Raw genomic sequence first — 12,630 nt, 5'->3', positions numbered from 1 at the left:
TCAATTACTTCTGGGAATCCTCACATGGGCCCTTATGTATATCCACAAACAAAAATATGGTCTGGGTAACAAGGGTAACAGAGTGTCTTTGCTCAAACCAGGAATATTCAAGTCATAGGGAAAAAAATCTAGGGCCTTGATTAACAATAATCATCATTTTTATTTTTGAGACAGAGTTTCCCTCTGTTTCCCAGGCTGGAGTGCAGTGACGTGATCTCGGCTCACTGAAGCCTCAACTTCCAGGGCTCAAGTAATCCTCCTAACTCAGCCTCCTGAGTAGCTGGGACTATAGGCATGTGCCACCACACCTGGCTAAATATTTTTTTTTTTTTTTTTTGTAGAGATGGAGTCTCACTATGTTGCCCTCAAGAATTTGAGAATATGCTGTTCTCAAATTCTTGGGGACAAGCTGTCCTCCTTTGCTGGCTTCTCAAATTGCTGGGATTAAAGGCATGTACCTCCTTGACCACTGACACTGGGGGCTACTAGAGGAGGGAGGATGGAGGAAGGGTGAGGGTTGAAAAACTACCTATTGGGTACTATGCTTACTACCTGGGTGATGAGATCATTTGTTTGTTACCCATGTAACAAGCCTGGACATGTACCCCCTGAACAAAAATAGAAGCTGAAAAAATACATGGGCAAAGGATTTGAATAGACTTTCTCTAAAGAAGATATACAAAGGGCTAATAAGTACATGAAAAGCTGCTTACCATCATCGGGCATTAGGAAAATACAAATCAAAGCCTCAGTGAAATACTACTTCATGCCAACTAGATGGGTAAAATAGCAAAGAGACAAATCAGGAAGCGCCAGCCAGGATATGGAGAAATTAGAAACTCTCGTACATTGCTGATGGAATTGTAAAACGGTGCAGCCATTTTGGAAAACAGTTGGGCAGTTCCTCAAAAATTTAAACAGAGTCACCATATGACCAGACAATTGTACTCCTATGTATACATCCAAAAGAAATGAAAACATATGTCCATACAAAAACTTGCACATGAATGTTCATAGCAGCATTATTCATAATAGCCAACAAGTGGAAACAACCCAAATGTCCATCAATAAACATAAATAAACGCCTCCCAGGTTCAAGTAATTCTCCTACCTCCGTCTCCTGAGTAACTGGGATTACAGGCACGCACCACTACTCCTAGCTGAATTTTCGTATTTTTAGTAGAGACAGGGTTTCTCCATGTTGCCCAGGCTGGTCTTGAACTCCTGACCTCAGGTGATCCACCCACCTTGACTTCCAAAGTGCTGGGATTACAGGCATGAACCACTGTGCGCGGCCGGAAGCCAGACTTTTGAATGTACGCAGTAATAATCGTGTTTTCTCCTTCTTTGTGACATAACATGAAATCCTTCTCTTCTTCCTCAGTTTCATGAACTTTCTCCTTCCTCACCTGAATATCACAAAATTCCTCCTCGCCTGAGTGTTACAAGACAGTTCTCAGCCAGGATTTTTTTTTGTCAGTCAAGAGCAACGGCAACAACAACAAAGTAAAAGAATGCTTGTCACGTGACCTCTGTTGTTTCTTCCCCAAAATTCATAACCTGTCTAATCATGAGAAAACATCAGGCAAATCCCAATTGAGAAATAGTCTACAAAATACCTGGCACTCTTCAAGAGTGCCATGGTCAAGAAAAGCAAGGAAAGGCTGTGAAACTGTCACAGATTAGAGGGGGCTAGGGAGATACGATAAATGACGCAATGTGGTATCCTGGAACAGGAAAAATAATATAGTGAAAAAACTGGAGAAATTGAAATAATCTGAGTTTAGTAGAACAGTTAATAGTATTGTACCAAGATCAATCTTTTATTTTTGAGAAATGTATTGTACCATGGTATGTATGATGTTAATATTAAGAAAGATAAAAGAAAGCCAATAATCTGATGTATGAAAATAACTAAGGTGTAGCCCAGCATGGTGGCTCATGCCTGTAATCCTAGCACTTTGGGAAGCCAAGGTGGGTGGATCGCTTGAGCCTAGGAGTTCAAGATCAGCCTGCGTAAAATGGTAAAATCCCAACTCTACAAAAAATACAAAAAATTAGCCAGGCTTGGTGGTGCATGTCTGTAGTCCCAGGTACCCAGGAGGCTGAGGTGGGAGGATCACCTGTGTCCAGGAGGTCAAGGATGCAGTGAGCTGTGTTTGAGCCACTGCACTCCAGCCTGGGTGACAGAGGGAGACCCTGTCTCAAAAATAGTATAGTATAATATAATATATAATAATTAAGATGTAAAGGCCACCCGGCTTCTAGGCGGCGATCAGTCCCCTTTTCCTTCTTTAGTTCTTAGTAAATGAAATCCTGACATTAAAAGTCTAACTTCCTTGGCTGGGCATGGTGGCTCACGCCTGTAATCCCAGTACATTAGGAGGCAAAGGTGGGCGGATCATGAGGTCAGGAGTTCAATACCAGCCTGGCCAATATGGTGAAACCCCGTCTCTACTAAAAATACAAAAATTAGCCAGGCGTGGTGGTGAGTGCCTGTAATTCCAGCTACTCTGGAGGCTGAGGCAGGAGAATCGCTTGAACCCAGGAGGCGGAAGTTGCAGTGAGCCAAGACTGTGCCATTGCATTCCGGCCTGGGCGATAGAGTGAGACTCCATCTCCAAATAAATAAATAAATAAATAAATAAATACAAGTCTAACTTCCACACTACCTCTTTGACTATATCTCAGGCCATCTTTCCTTTGATGGATCCCACCCTAGTCATCTGGACTTCTAGTTCCCAGGACACTCTGAAGCTGGCCCCACTGCAGGGTTCTTGCCCTTGTTGTGTCCTTCTTCTTGGAATCTTTCCCCACGCTCCCTCTTTGCAGAGCTGGCTTCTTTCAAGTCTCAGCTTCATGTCACCTTCTCAGAGAGGCCTGCTGGGACTGCCTATCCCAATAATCTCGGTCACAGAACTTTATGTATTTTTCTTCATTGCCCTAATCATAGCCTACAATTTATTGCTGTATTTGCAATCTTTCTCCCTTCAGCATGTTTGCTCTATGAGGGCAAAGACCATGTCTATCTTGTTCTATGTAATATCTCCTGCCCCTGTGTTTTCCCAATTTTTTTTTTTTTTGAAACAGGGTGATAAACTGAGACCCTTTACAGTGGTGCCTCACTGTAGCCTCGACCTCTAGGGCTCAAGTGATCCTCCCTGCCTCAGCCCCTGCCCCAAGTAGCTGGGACTACAGATGGGTGCCACCATACTAGGCTAATTTTTGTGTGTGTGTGCATATATATATATATATATATATATATTTTTTTTTTTTTTTTTTTTAGAGATGAGGTTTTGCCATTGTTGCCTAGGCTTCCCTTAAAATTTATATGTTGAACTCCTAACCCCTAGTATGATGATATTAGGAGATGTGAATCTTTGGGAATTGATTAGGTCTTAAGGATAGTACATTCATAAATACAATTAGTGCCCTTATAAAAGAAGCTCCAGAGAGCTCCTTTGCCCCTTTTGCCTTGCGAGGCCATCTGTGAACCAGTAAGCAGGCTCTCACCAGATACCAAGTATGCCAGTGTTGTAATACTGAACTTCCCAACCACCAGAACTGTTAGAAATAAATTTCTGTTGTTTATAAGCCACACAGTCTATGGTATTCTGTTCTAGCAGCCTAAAAATACTAAGATGCCTATAATAGTTGTTCAGTAGGCCAGGACCAGTGGCTCATGCTTGTAATTCCAGCGCTTTGGGAGGCTGAGGCAGGTGGATCACCTGAGGTCAGGAGTTTGTGACCAGCCTGGCCAACATGGTGAAACCCCATCTATACTAAAAATACAAAAATTAGCTGGGTGTGGTGGTACACACCTGTAATCCCAGCTACTTGGGAGGCTGAGGCAGAATTGCTTGAACCCAGGAGGCAGAGGTTGCAGGGAGCCAAGATTGCGCCACTGCACTCCAGCCTGGGTCACAGAATGAGACTCCATCTCAAAAAAAAAAAAATGTTGTTAAATGCATATTTGTTAAATGAATGCCAAAGGATAATTTTCTAAGAGTTAAAAACATGCTGTCATCAAATATATAGTAAGCATGTGTCAAACATTAATCTAACTCATTTAATAAAGGGACCAGAAAGATAATAAAGCTGGCTGAATGAGAATTCAAGGAACAGAGGTTTATATAGCAGAAAAGACATGCTGAAATAAGTTAGCTAGGTTAAAGGGAAATCTAGTTTATGTCCTACAGGTGAATAAACTACAATCTTTAGGGTTGTCTTTTCTACAGAATAGGAATCATTTGCATCTCTAACAGACAAAAACCTGCAAGTTAAAAGGTAACTTCATAGAATCTGGACCTTAATAATAATAATTAACAAGTCAAACAAAGGTATATTCTCTAGATGAATAACACTTGGGTGGACCTGTTAGACAATGCTCCAGCATGACAGTGAAAGGACATACAATTATCTTTTGGCCTTAATTTTTACTTATTTCTTTATTTTTTCTGATACAGAGTCTTGCTCTGTCACGCAGGCTGGAGTGCAATGGCACGATCTCCGCTCACTGCAAGCTCTGCCTCCCGGGTTCAAGCGAATTTCTTGCCTCACCTCCCAAGTAGCTGGGACTATAGGCGTGTGCCCAGCCAATTTTTTGTATTTTTAGTAGAGACGGGGTTTCACTGTGCTAGCCAGGAAGATCTTGATCTCCTGACCTTGTGATCTGCACACTTTGGCCTCCCAAAGTGCTGGAATTACAGGTGTGAGTCACCGCAACTGGTCCTTTTTGCCTTAATTCTGAGATTAGGACATTTTTAAAAAATAGAAGACTAAAAAATATAGAATGAATGAACAAGTGCTCCAACTGAAGTTTGGAGTGGGAAGTCTCAGTCAGTTGGGGGGCTAGGTACGAGGCATCTGCCTCATCAGGTCTTACCCAAAAGCCATCATCATTGGCTCCAGCATTCATTCTTTGAGAGCCAGCCAATGTTTCATCTTCTCTGTGGAGACTGTCTGGATTTTCCTCTCACTCCTGATCAGGCAAACTAAGGTGGACAAACCTTGTAATCATGGTTATTGTGGCCTGGCACAGTGGCTCACGCCTGTAATCCCAGCACTTTGGGAGGCTGAGGAGGGAGGATCGCTTGAGCCCAGGAGTTTGAGACCACCCTGGGCAACATAGTGAGATCCTGTCTCTACAAAAATACAAAAAGTTTGGGCCAGGCACGGTGGCTCATGTCTGTAATCTCAGTACTTTGGGAGGCCGAGGTGGGCAGATCACCTGAGGTCAGGAGTTCAAGACCAGCCTGACCAAGATAACCAACCCCCACCCCCACCCGTCTGTCTCTATTAAAAAAACAAAAATTAGCTGGGCTTGGAGGGGCATACCTGTAGTCTCAGCTACTAGGGAGGCTGAGGCACAAGAATCACTTGAACCTGGGAGGTGGAGGTTGGAGTGAGCCGAGATTGCACCACTGTAGTCCAGTCTAGGCAATAGAGTGAGACTCTGTCTCAAAACAAAAAACAACAGCAACAACAATGAAAATTCACGAGGCATGGCGGCCCGCGCCTGTGGTCCCAGCTACTCAGGAGGCTGAGGTGGAAGGATGGCTTGAGTTCAGAAGGCTGAGGCTGCAGGGAGCTGAAATTGCACCACTGCACTCCAGCCTGGGTGACGAGGGAGACCCTGTCTCAAAAATAAAAAAGATGATGATTGTTTTCAAGGCCCTAGATTTTTTTCCCTATGACTTGCATATCCCTGGTTTGAGCCAAGACACTCTACGACCCTTGTTATCCTTATTTCCCAAACCATATTTTTATTGTGGATATACAGAAGAACCCAAGTAAGGATTCCCAGAAATGACTGAGATGAAGTGGGAAGGAGAATTTGAAAGTGAGAGCCCAGTTTTGTTGCTGTTGTTATTGTTGTTGTTGTTGAGATGGAGTCTCGTTCTATCACCTGGGCTGGAGTGCAGTGACGCGATCTCGGCTCACTGCAACCTCCGCCTCCTGGGTTCAAGCAATTATTCTGTCTCAGCCTATCTGGACTAAAGATGCGTGCCACCACGCCTGGCTAATTTTTGTATTTTTAGTAGAGATGGGATTTCACCATATTGGCCAGGCTGGTCTTGAACTCCTTATCTCATGAGCTGCCCACCTCACCTTCCCAAAGTGCTGGGATTACAGGTGTGAGCCACCGTGCCCAGTGAGAGCACAGTTTTTACAATCAGCAGATGAGTGCTAGAAGGCAGGACAATGCAAGTATGAAAATGTGACCTCATCTGTACTCCAGCTAATGAGACCAGCTGCATGTTGGTTAGACACGTATCAGAGCTGCTTTGTCCCTTGGTCCCATGAGATGCTACTCTATAAAACATGTCCAAGCGCCAGCCTCACACGTATGTCTTTCTCTATTTATTTTTGAGACACGGTGTTGCTCTGTTGCCCAGCCATTGCATGCCGGCTCACTGCAGCCTCAATCTCCTGGGCTCAAGTGATGTAGCTGGGACTACAGGCACATGCTACCCCGCCTAGCTAATTTTTGTATTTTTAGTAGAGACAGGTCTAGCTATGTTGCCAAGGCTGGTCTTGAACTGCTGAACTCAGGTGATCCTCCCGCCTCAGCATCCCAAAGTGTCTAGTTTCAGCACTTACTTTATTTAGAGGTGTAGCTATCTTTGGGACCAAAAACTGTGAGCACTGAACCAGTGACTAGCTTGAGAAGAAAGCATTTCCAAGGCAAATAATGACTCAATACAAGCTGAAAACAGTCCTCTTAGTGCACGAGAAGGGACCTTTCGGCAAGTGGCATCTTGCCAGAAAATTAACTCAAAACAAATCCCTAACAGCTCAGAGATGGTGGAGGGGAATTTCAGACACAGTCAGCAGGGCAGGACCATGCAACTGTTTACAGGAACTGCCTCACTCACACTTTGATGTTGATTCTCTGCAGAGCTTCTGCTGCTTCAAAACAGCGTGCAGGAATCGGAGACATTACATCAAGAAGATACTGCAGAGAGATTCTGCTCCATCTCATTGTACAGGTGAGGAATCCAAGGGTCAGAGATTTTAAAGGATTTTCCCAAAGCCACAGAGTGGAGAACTGTGAGTAGAACCCAGATTTTTTGTTGCCTAATTCCGGTGTTTTCAATCTTAGTACCTTGTAAATAAGCTAGGAAGGTGTGGCACCCGTAGTGGATTTGCTTTCTGGTTGATATATCTCTGCTCCTAGTGCAGGGCTCAGGCATCAGTCAGTAAACAGGAGGAAGAGATAGATGTGGCTCTATCTATCTAGTGTATGGGAGCAGCATGTGACATTATGACAAGATGTGTTTGCACAGGCACAATTTAAAGCAGTGCCATGGCAACTGGCATTCACTCTGGCTCCAGATAGCACCGTGATTGAAATGTGTAGTTGAAAATGGCTTCTCACCTAGTGAGAAGAATGTTGCAGCCTCTATTTCCCTGCAGTGAGTGACTCTAAAATATACCAAACAATGCAGCAAGACTGGTCCAACTTCTTTACCAAGGGTTGGGGATTTTCAACATAACTCACGGGAGAAATAAACTCAGCAGCCTTGGGAATCCCCAAGGCAATCTGCAAAGCAGTATGGTTTTGCTTAGGCCAATGCATTGTTTTAGCGTCTTCCCGGAGCACTAATGTTTCAAAGAGGTCCCCTAGGCATGAGGGGAAGGTAATGGGGTAGGGCACCACCATTTGTTTCTTTCTTATATATTGTAGAATCTGCTGCTACCCACAAATTCTTTTCTTTTTCTTTTTTTTTTTTTTTTTTGAGATAGGTCTCATTCCATCACCCAGGCTGGAGTACAGTAGAATGATCATGACTCACTGCCACTGCAGCCTTGACCTCCTGGGTTTGAGTGATGCTCCCACCTCGGCCTCTTGAGTAGCTGGAACTACAGGTGCATGCCACCACACCCAGCTAGTTTTTGCATTTTTGGTAGGGATGGGATTTCGCCACGTTGCCCAGGTTAGTCTTCAACTCCTGGCTCAAGCAATCCACTCGCCTCGGTCTCGCAAAGTGCTGGGATTACAGGCTTGAATCGCCACAGTTGGCCCCCACAGATTCTTAAACCATGGCAGTAGATCAGAGGAGGTCTGGAATGAGTTAAGTTTCATCAGTAGGATTGAGTATAAAGTCATTTGTCCTGAGATGCTAAAGCCTCCTTGATTTTAACTTAAATGCTCATATAATCTTTCCTGAAACAGAACTGAAACAGAGGCCACTTATGGTCTCTAATATGTACATGGTCTTTTATTTTTATTTTTGTGTTTCTAATTGTGCACATTCGACTAAAGACTTCCAGCTTCCCCAACAAGTAGGTGTAGCCAGATGACCAAGTTCTGACCATCACACTATAAATGGAAGTGGTGTAGATTTCTGGGGTGTGCCCTATCTCTGGGGCTCCCCCACTTTTCTTGGGCTAGCTTGCAGTTGTATTTGTGGCAACTCATCTTGAACCATGAGGACAACCCCCCAGGAATGCCATGGGAACAACCCCCAGGAATGCCATGGGGATAACCCCCCAGGAATGGCAGAGCAATAAGACATACTCTTACATAATTTAAAAATATTGCTACTTATTTTATCTCTACTAAAAAAAAGAAAGCGGGAGGTAGCCAATATGCTAAAGAAGTCTACTTCTGAGCAAAACCCTCGAAGCAGAGCTGCACTACCAGTCCTCCTTTAAAAAAAAGAAAAAAAAAGGGGTCAGACATGGTGGCTCATGCCTGTAATCCCAGCAGTTTGGGAAGCCGAGGTGGACGGATCATCTGAGATCAGGAGTTCAAGACCAGCCTGGCCAATATGGTGAAACCCCATCTCTACAAAGATTAGCTAGACATGATGGTGGGTGTCTGTAATCCCAGTTACTTAGGAGGCTGAGGCGGGAGAATGGCTTGAACCTGGAAGGCAGAGGTTGCAGTGAGTGGAGATTGTGGCATTGCATTCCAGCCTGGGTGACAAGAAGAAGGCTCAGTCTCGAAAAAAAAAAAAAAAAAATTTCTTCCTGTGTTAGCAGCTGAACCAATATCCTAACTAATAGCTCCACTAAAACTGCCATCATTCATGCTAGAAGTGTGATTTAGGGTGCTTGGGACTACAAGTAACACATAACAAGTCTTGCTAAAAGTAGCTTTCAAATTTAGGAGTTTAAAAATGATGTCATTTTACAAGCAATCAAGGAGAAGCGTGTTGCCTGGGTTGGTTCGGTTTCAAGTTGTTGTATTAATTTCCTGCTGCTACTATGATAAATTACCACGAACTTGGCTTAAAGCAACGCAGCTTTATTCTTTTATAGTTCTGGAAGCCAGAGTCTAAAATCAGTTTCACTGGACTAAACTCAGCTGGCAGGGCTGTTTCTTCTGGGAGCTCTAGGGAAGATCTGTTTTCTTGCATTTTTCTAGTTTCTGGAGGCTGTGTGCATTCCTTGGCTCGTGGCTCCTTCCTCAAATCACTCCAACCCTGGCTTCCATCGTCTCCTCTCTACTTCTGTTGTCAAATCTCCCTTTGCTTCCCTCTCATAAGGACATTTGGGATTATGTTTATGGTCCATCCAGATAATTCAGGATAATCTCATCTCAAGATCCTTAACTTTATCACATCTATAAGGTAAGACTGATAGGTTCTAGGGCTTAGCCTATGGATATCAGCCTACCAATGTTGATAAAAAGCTTTTTATTTCCCTGCTCTGCCATTCTAATGTTTTGGTATCATCTCCCTTGATGGTTTTAGAATCACTTTGGACCAAGGTGGGAGGATCACCTGAGGTCAGGGGATTGAGACCAGCCTGGCCAACGTGGTGAAATCCCGCCTCTACTAAAAATGTAAAAATTAGCTGGGCATGGTGGTGGGTGCCTGTAATCCCAACTACTTGGGAGGCTGAGACAGGAGAATTGCTTGAATCCAGGAGGTGGAGGTTGTAGTGAGCCGAGATTGTGCCACTGCACTCCAGCCTGGGTGACAGAGTGAAGCTCTGTCTCCAAAAAAAAATCTTTGGAGCTCCCAAGCATCACATCCTCCACATCCTCACTAGGCCATGTCCAGAGCAGGAAGGGAGGGGTGTTCCCATCCTGTGTCTTTTAGTTATTAGCGGGGATGTGCTTTCCCAGCAGAAGCCACATCAGGTCCCATTAGCTAAGACTGAGCCACCTGACTGTGCTCTGGCTGCGCACTGGACTGAGAATGTGCGTATCTGGCGTTTTTAACCTCTGCTTCACAATGTCAGTGCTCCCACCAAGAGGCTGAGTGACTGCTACGGAGGAAACAACTCAGTTTTTTTTTTGTAGAGACAGGAGTCTCGCCATGTTGCCCAGGCTGGTCTTGAACTCCTGAGCTCAAACACTCTGCCTGCCACGGCCTCCCAAAGTGCTGGGATTACAGGCATGAACCACTGTGTCTGGCCTAACAAATCTCTTTTGAAAGTCCTGCAGGAGATTCCACAGGCATGAATGACTCCAAAGAGCCCTTGTTTTCTAGCAGCCATAAAAAGCATGTGTGAGGCTGGGTGTGGTGGCTCATGCCTGTAATCCCAGCACTTTGGGGGGCTGAGGCGGGCGGATCACCTGAGGTCAGGAGTTAGAGACCGGCCTGACCAACATGGAGAAACCCCATCTCTACTAAAAATATAATATTAGTTGGGCATGGTGGCATGCGCCTGTAATCCTAGCTACTCAGGGGGCTGAGGAAGGAGAATCACTTGAACCTGGGAGGCAGAGGTTGCAGTGAGCTGAGATCGCGCCACGGCACTCCAGCCTGGGCAACAAGAGTGAAACTCCATCTCAAAAAAAAAAGCATATTTGATGAGAAGCCCTGGGGGCTAGGGTGATGGTGGTATAGTAATGGGGTGATTAAGAAAATCTTTTGATTGGAGATCTAGAATTCAAACTAAGCCAGGAACACATTTTCTTCTATAGCACTTTCCAGGGCATCCGCGTGACAGTTTGAATTGTGTTCCCCTCAGAATGAATATGTTGAAGTCCTAACCCCAGTACCTTAGAATGTGATCTTTGCAGAGGTAATCAGATCAAAATGAGGTCATTAGGGTAGGCCTTTGTCCCACATGCCTGGTGTGCTTATGAAAAGGGAAAATTTGGGCCAGGTGCGGTGGCTCACGCCTTTAATCCCAGCACTTTGGGAGGCCGATGCGGGAGGATCATGAAGTCAAGAGATTGAGGCCATCCTGGCCAACATGGTGAAACCCCGTCTCTACTAAAAATGCAAAAGTTAGCTGGGGGTGGTGGCGGACTGAGGCAGGAAGGCGGGAGAACTTGAACTCGGGAGGCGAAGGTTGCAGTGAGCCGAGATCTCGCCACTGCACTCCAGCCTGGGTGACAGAGCAAGACTGTCTTAAAAAAAAAGTGGAGGAGCGGGAAATTTGGAGACAGACATGTACACAGGGAGAATGTCACGTGAACATGAAGATGGCCATCTACAAGCCAAGGAGAGAGATCTGGGGCAGATCTTTGCCTTGTAGCCCTCAGATGGAACTAACATTCCCAATATCTTGATTTTGAACTTCTAACCTCCCGAACTATGAAACAAGAAGTTCTGGGCTGGGCACAGTTGTTCACACCTGTAATCCCAGCACTTTAGTTAGCTGAGGTGGGCGGATCACCTGAGGTCAGGAGTTCGAGACCAGCCTTGCCAACAGTGAAACCCCACCCCTGCTAAAAATAAAAAAAAAGTAGCCAGGCTTGGTGACGGGTGCCCGTAACCCCATCTACTCAGGAAGCTGATGTAGGAGAATCTTTTGAACCCAGTAGGCAGAGGTTGCAGTAAGCCAAGATCGTGCCATCACACTCCAGCCTGGGCAATAAGAGCGAAACTCCATCTCAAAAAAATAAAAATAAAAATAAGAAGTTCCTTCAGTTTGGGCCAGGGGCCCTCACCCCCGGGGCCATAGACCAGTAGCGGTCTGTGGCCTTTTAGGAACTGGACTGCACAGCAGGAGGTGAGCAGTGGGCGAGTGAGCATTACGGCCTGAACTCTGCCTCCTATCAGATCAGAGGTGGCCTTAGATTCTCATAAAATCACAAACCCTATTGTGAGCTGCGCATGCAAGGGATCTAGGTTGTGCGCTCCTTGTGAGAATCTAATGCCTGATGATCTGTCACTGTCTCCCATCACCCCCAGATGGGACTGTCTAGTTGCAGGAAAACAAGCTCAGGACTCCCATGGATTCTACATGATGGTGAGCTGTATAATTATTTCATTATATATTACAATGTAATAATAGTAGAAATAAAGTGCACAGTCAATGTAATGTGCTTGAATCATCCTGAAACCATCCCCCCTTCCCTTCTGCCCCCACCCCAGGTTCATGGAAAGACTGTCCCCCACAAAACTGGTCCCTGGTGCCAAAAAGGTTGGGGACCACTGTTTCAGGCCACCCAGTTTGCAGTACTTTGTTACAGTGGCGCTCACAAACTTAAAAATCCTGACTTTCTCACTTCCCTTGCACCCTCCAAGGCTGCACCAGCCCCAGGCTCCTACCCAGTATGCACCCAGCTCTCCTGTGTTTCCTGATCTCCAGGTGGTCTCTTTGCAGTGTTTTGAAAGCTCTTTAGATGGTACCTCTTTCTTGTCATGAAGACTCCTGGATTCCACAGAGAAAATGTGCTGTTGTGTCTGGGCAGGAAACTCCCACAATTATTAAATC

This window comes from Cebus imitator, unplaced genomic scaffold (genome assembly GCF_001604975.1).
Source record: "Cebus imitator isolate Cc_AM_T3 unplaced genomic scaffold, Cebus_imitator-1.0 Scaffold44, whole genome shotgun sequence".
NCBI classification, from domain to species: Eukaryota; Metazoa; Chordata; class Mammalia; order Primates; family Cebidae; genus Cebus; species Cebus imitator.
The sequence above is the reverse complement of the archived record's forward strand: the minus strand, read 5'-3'. Positions refer to the sequence as shown.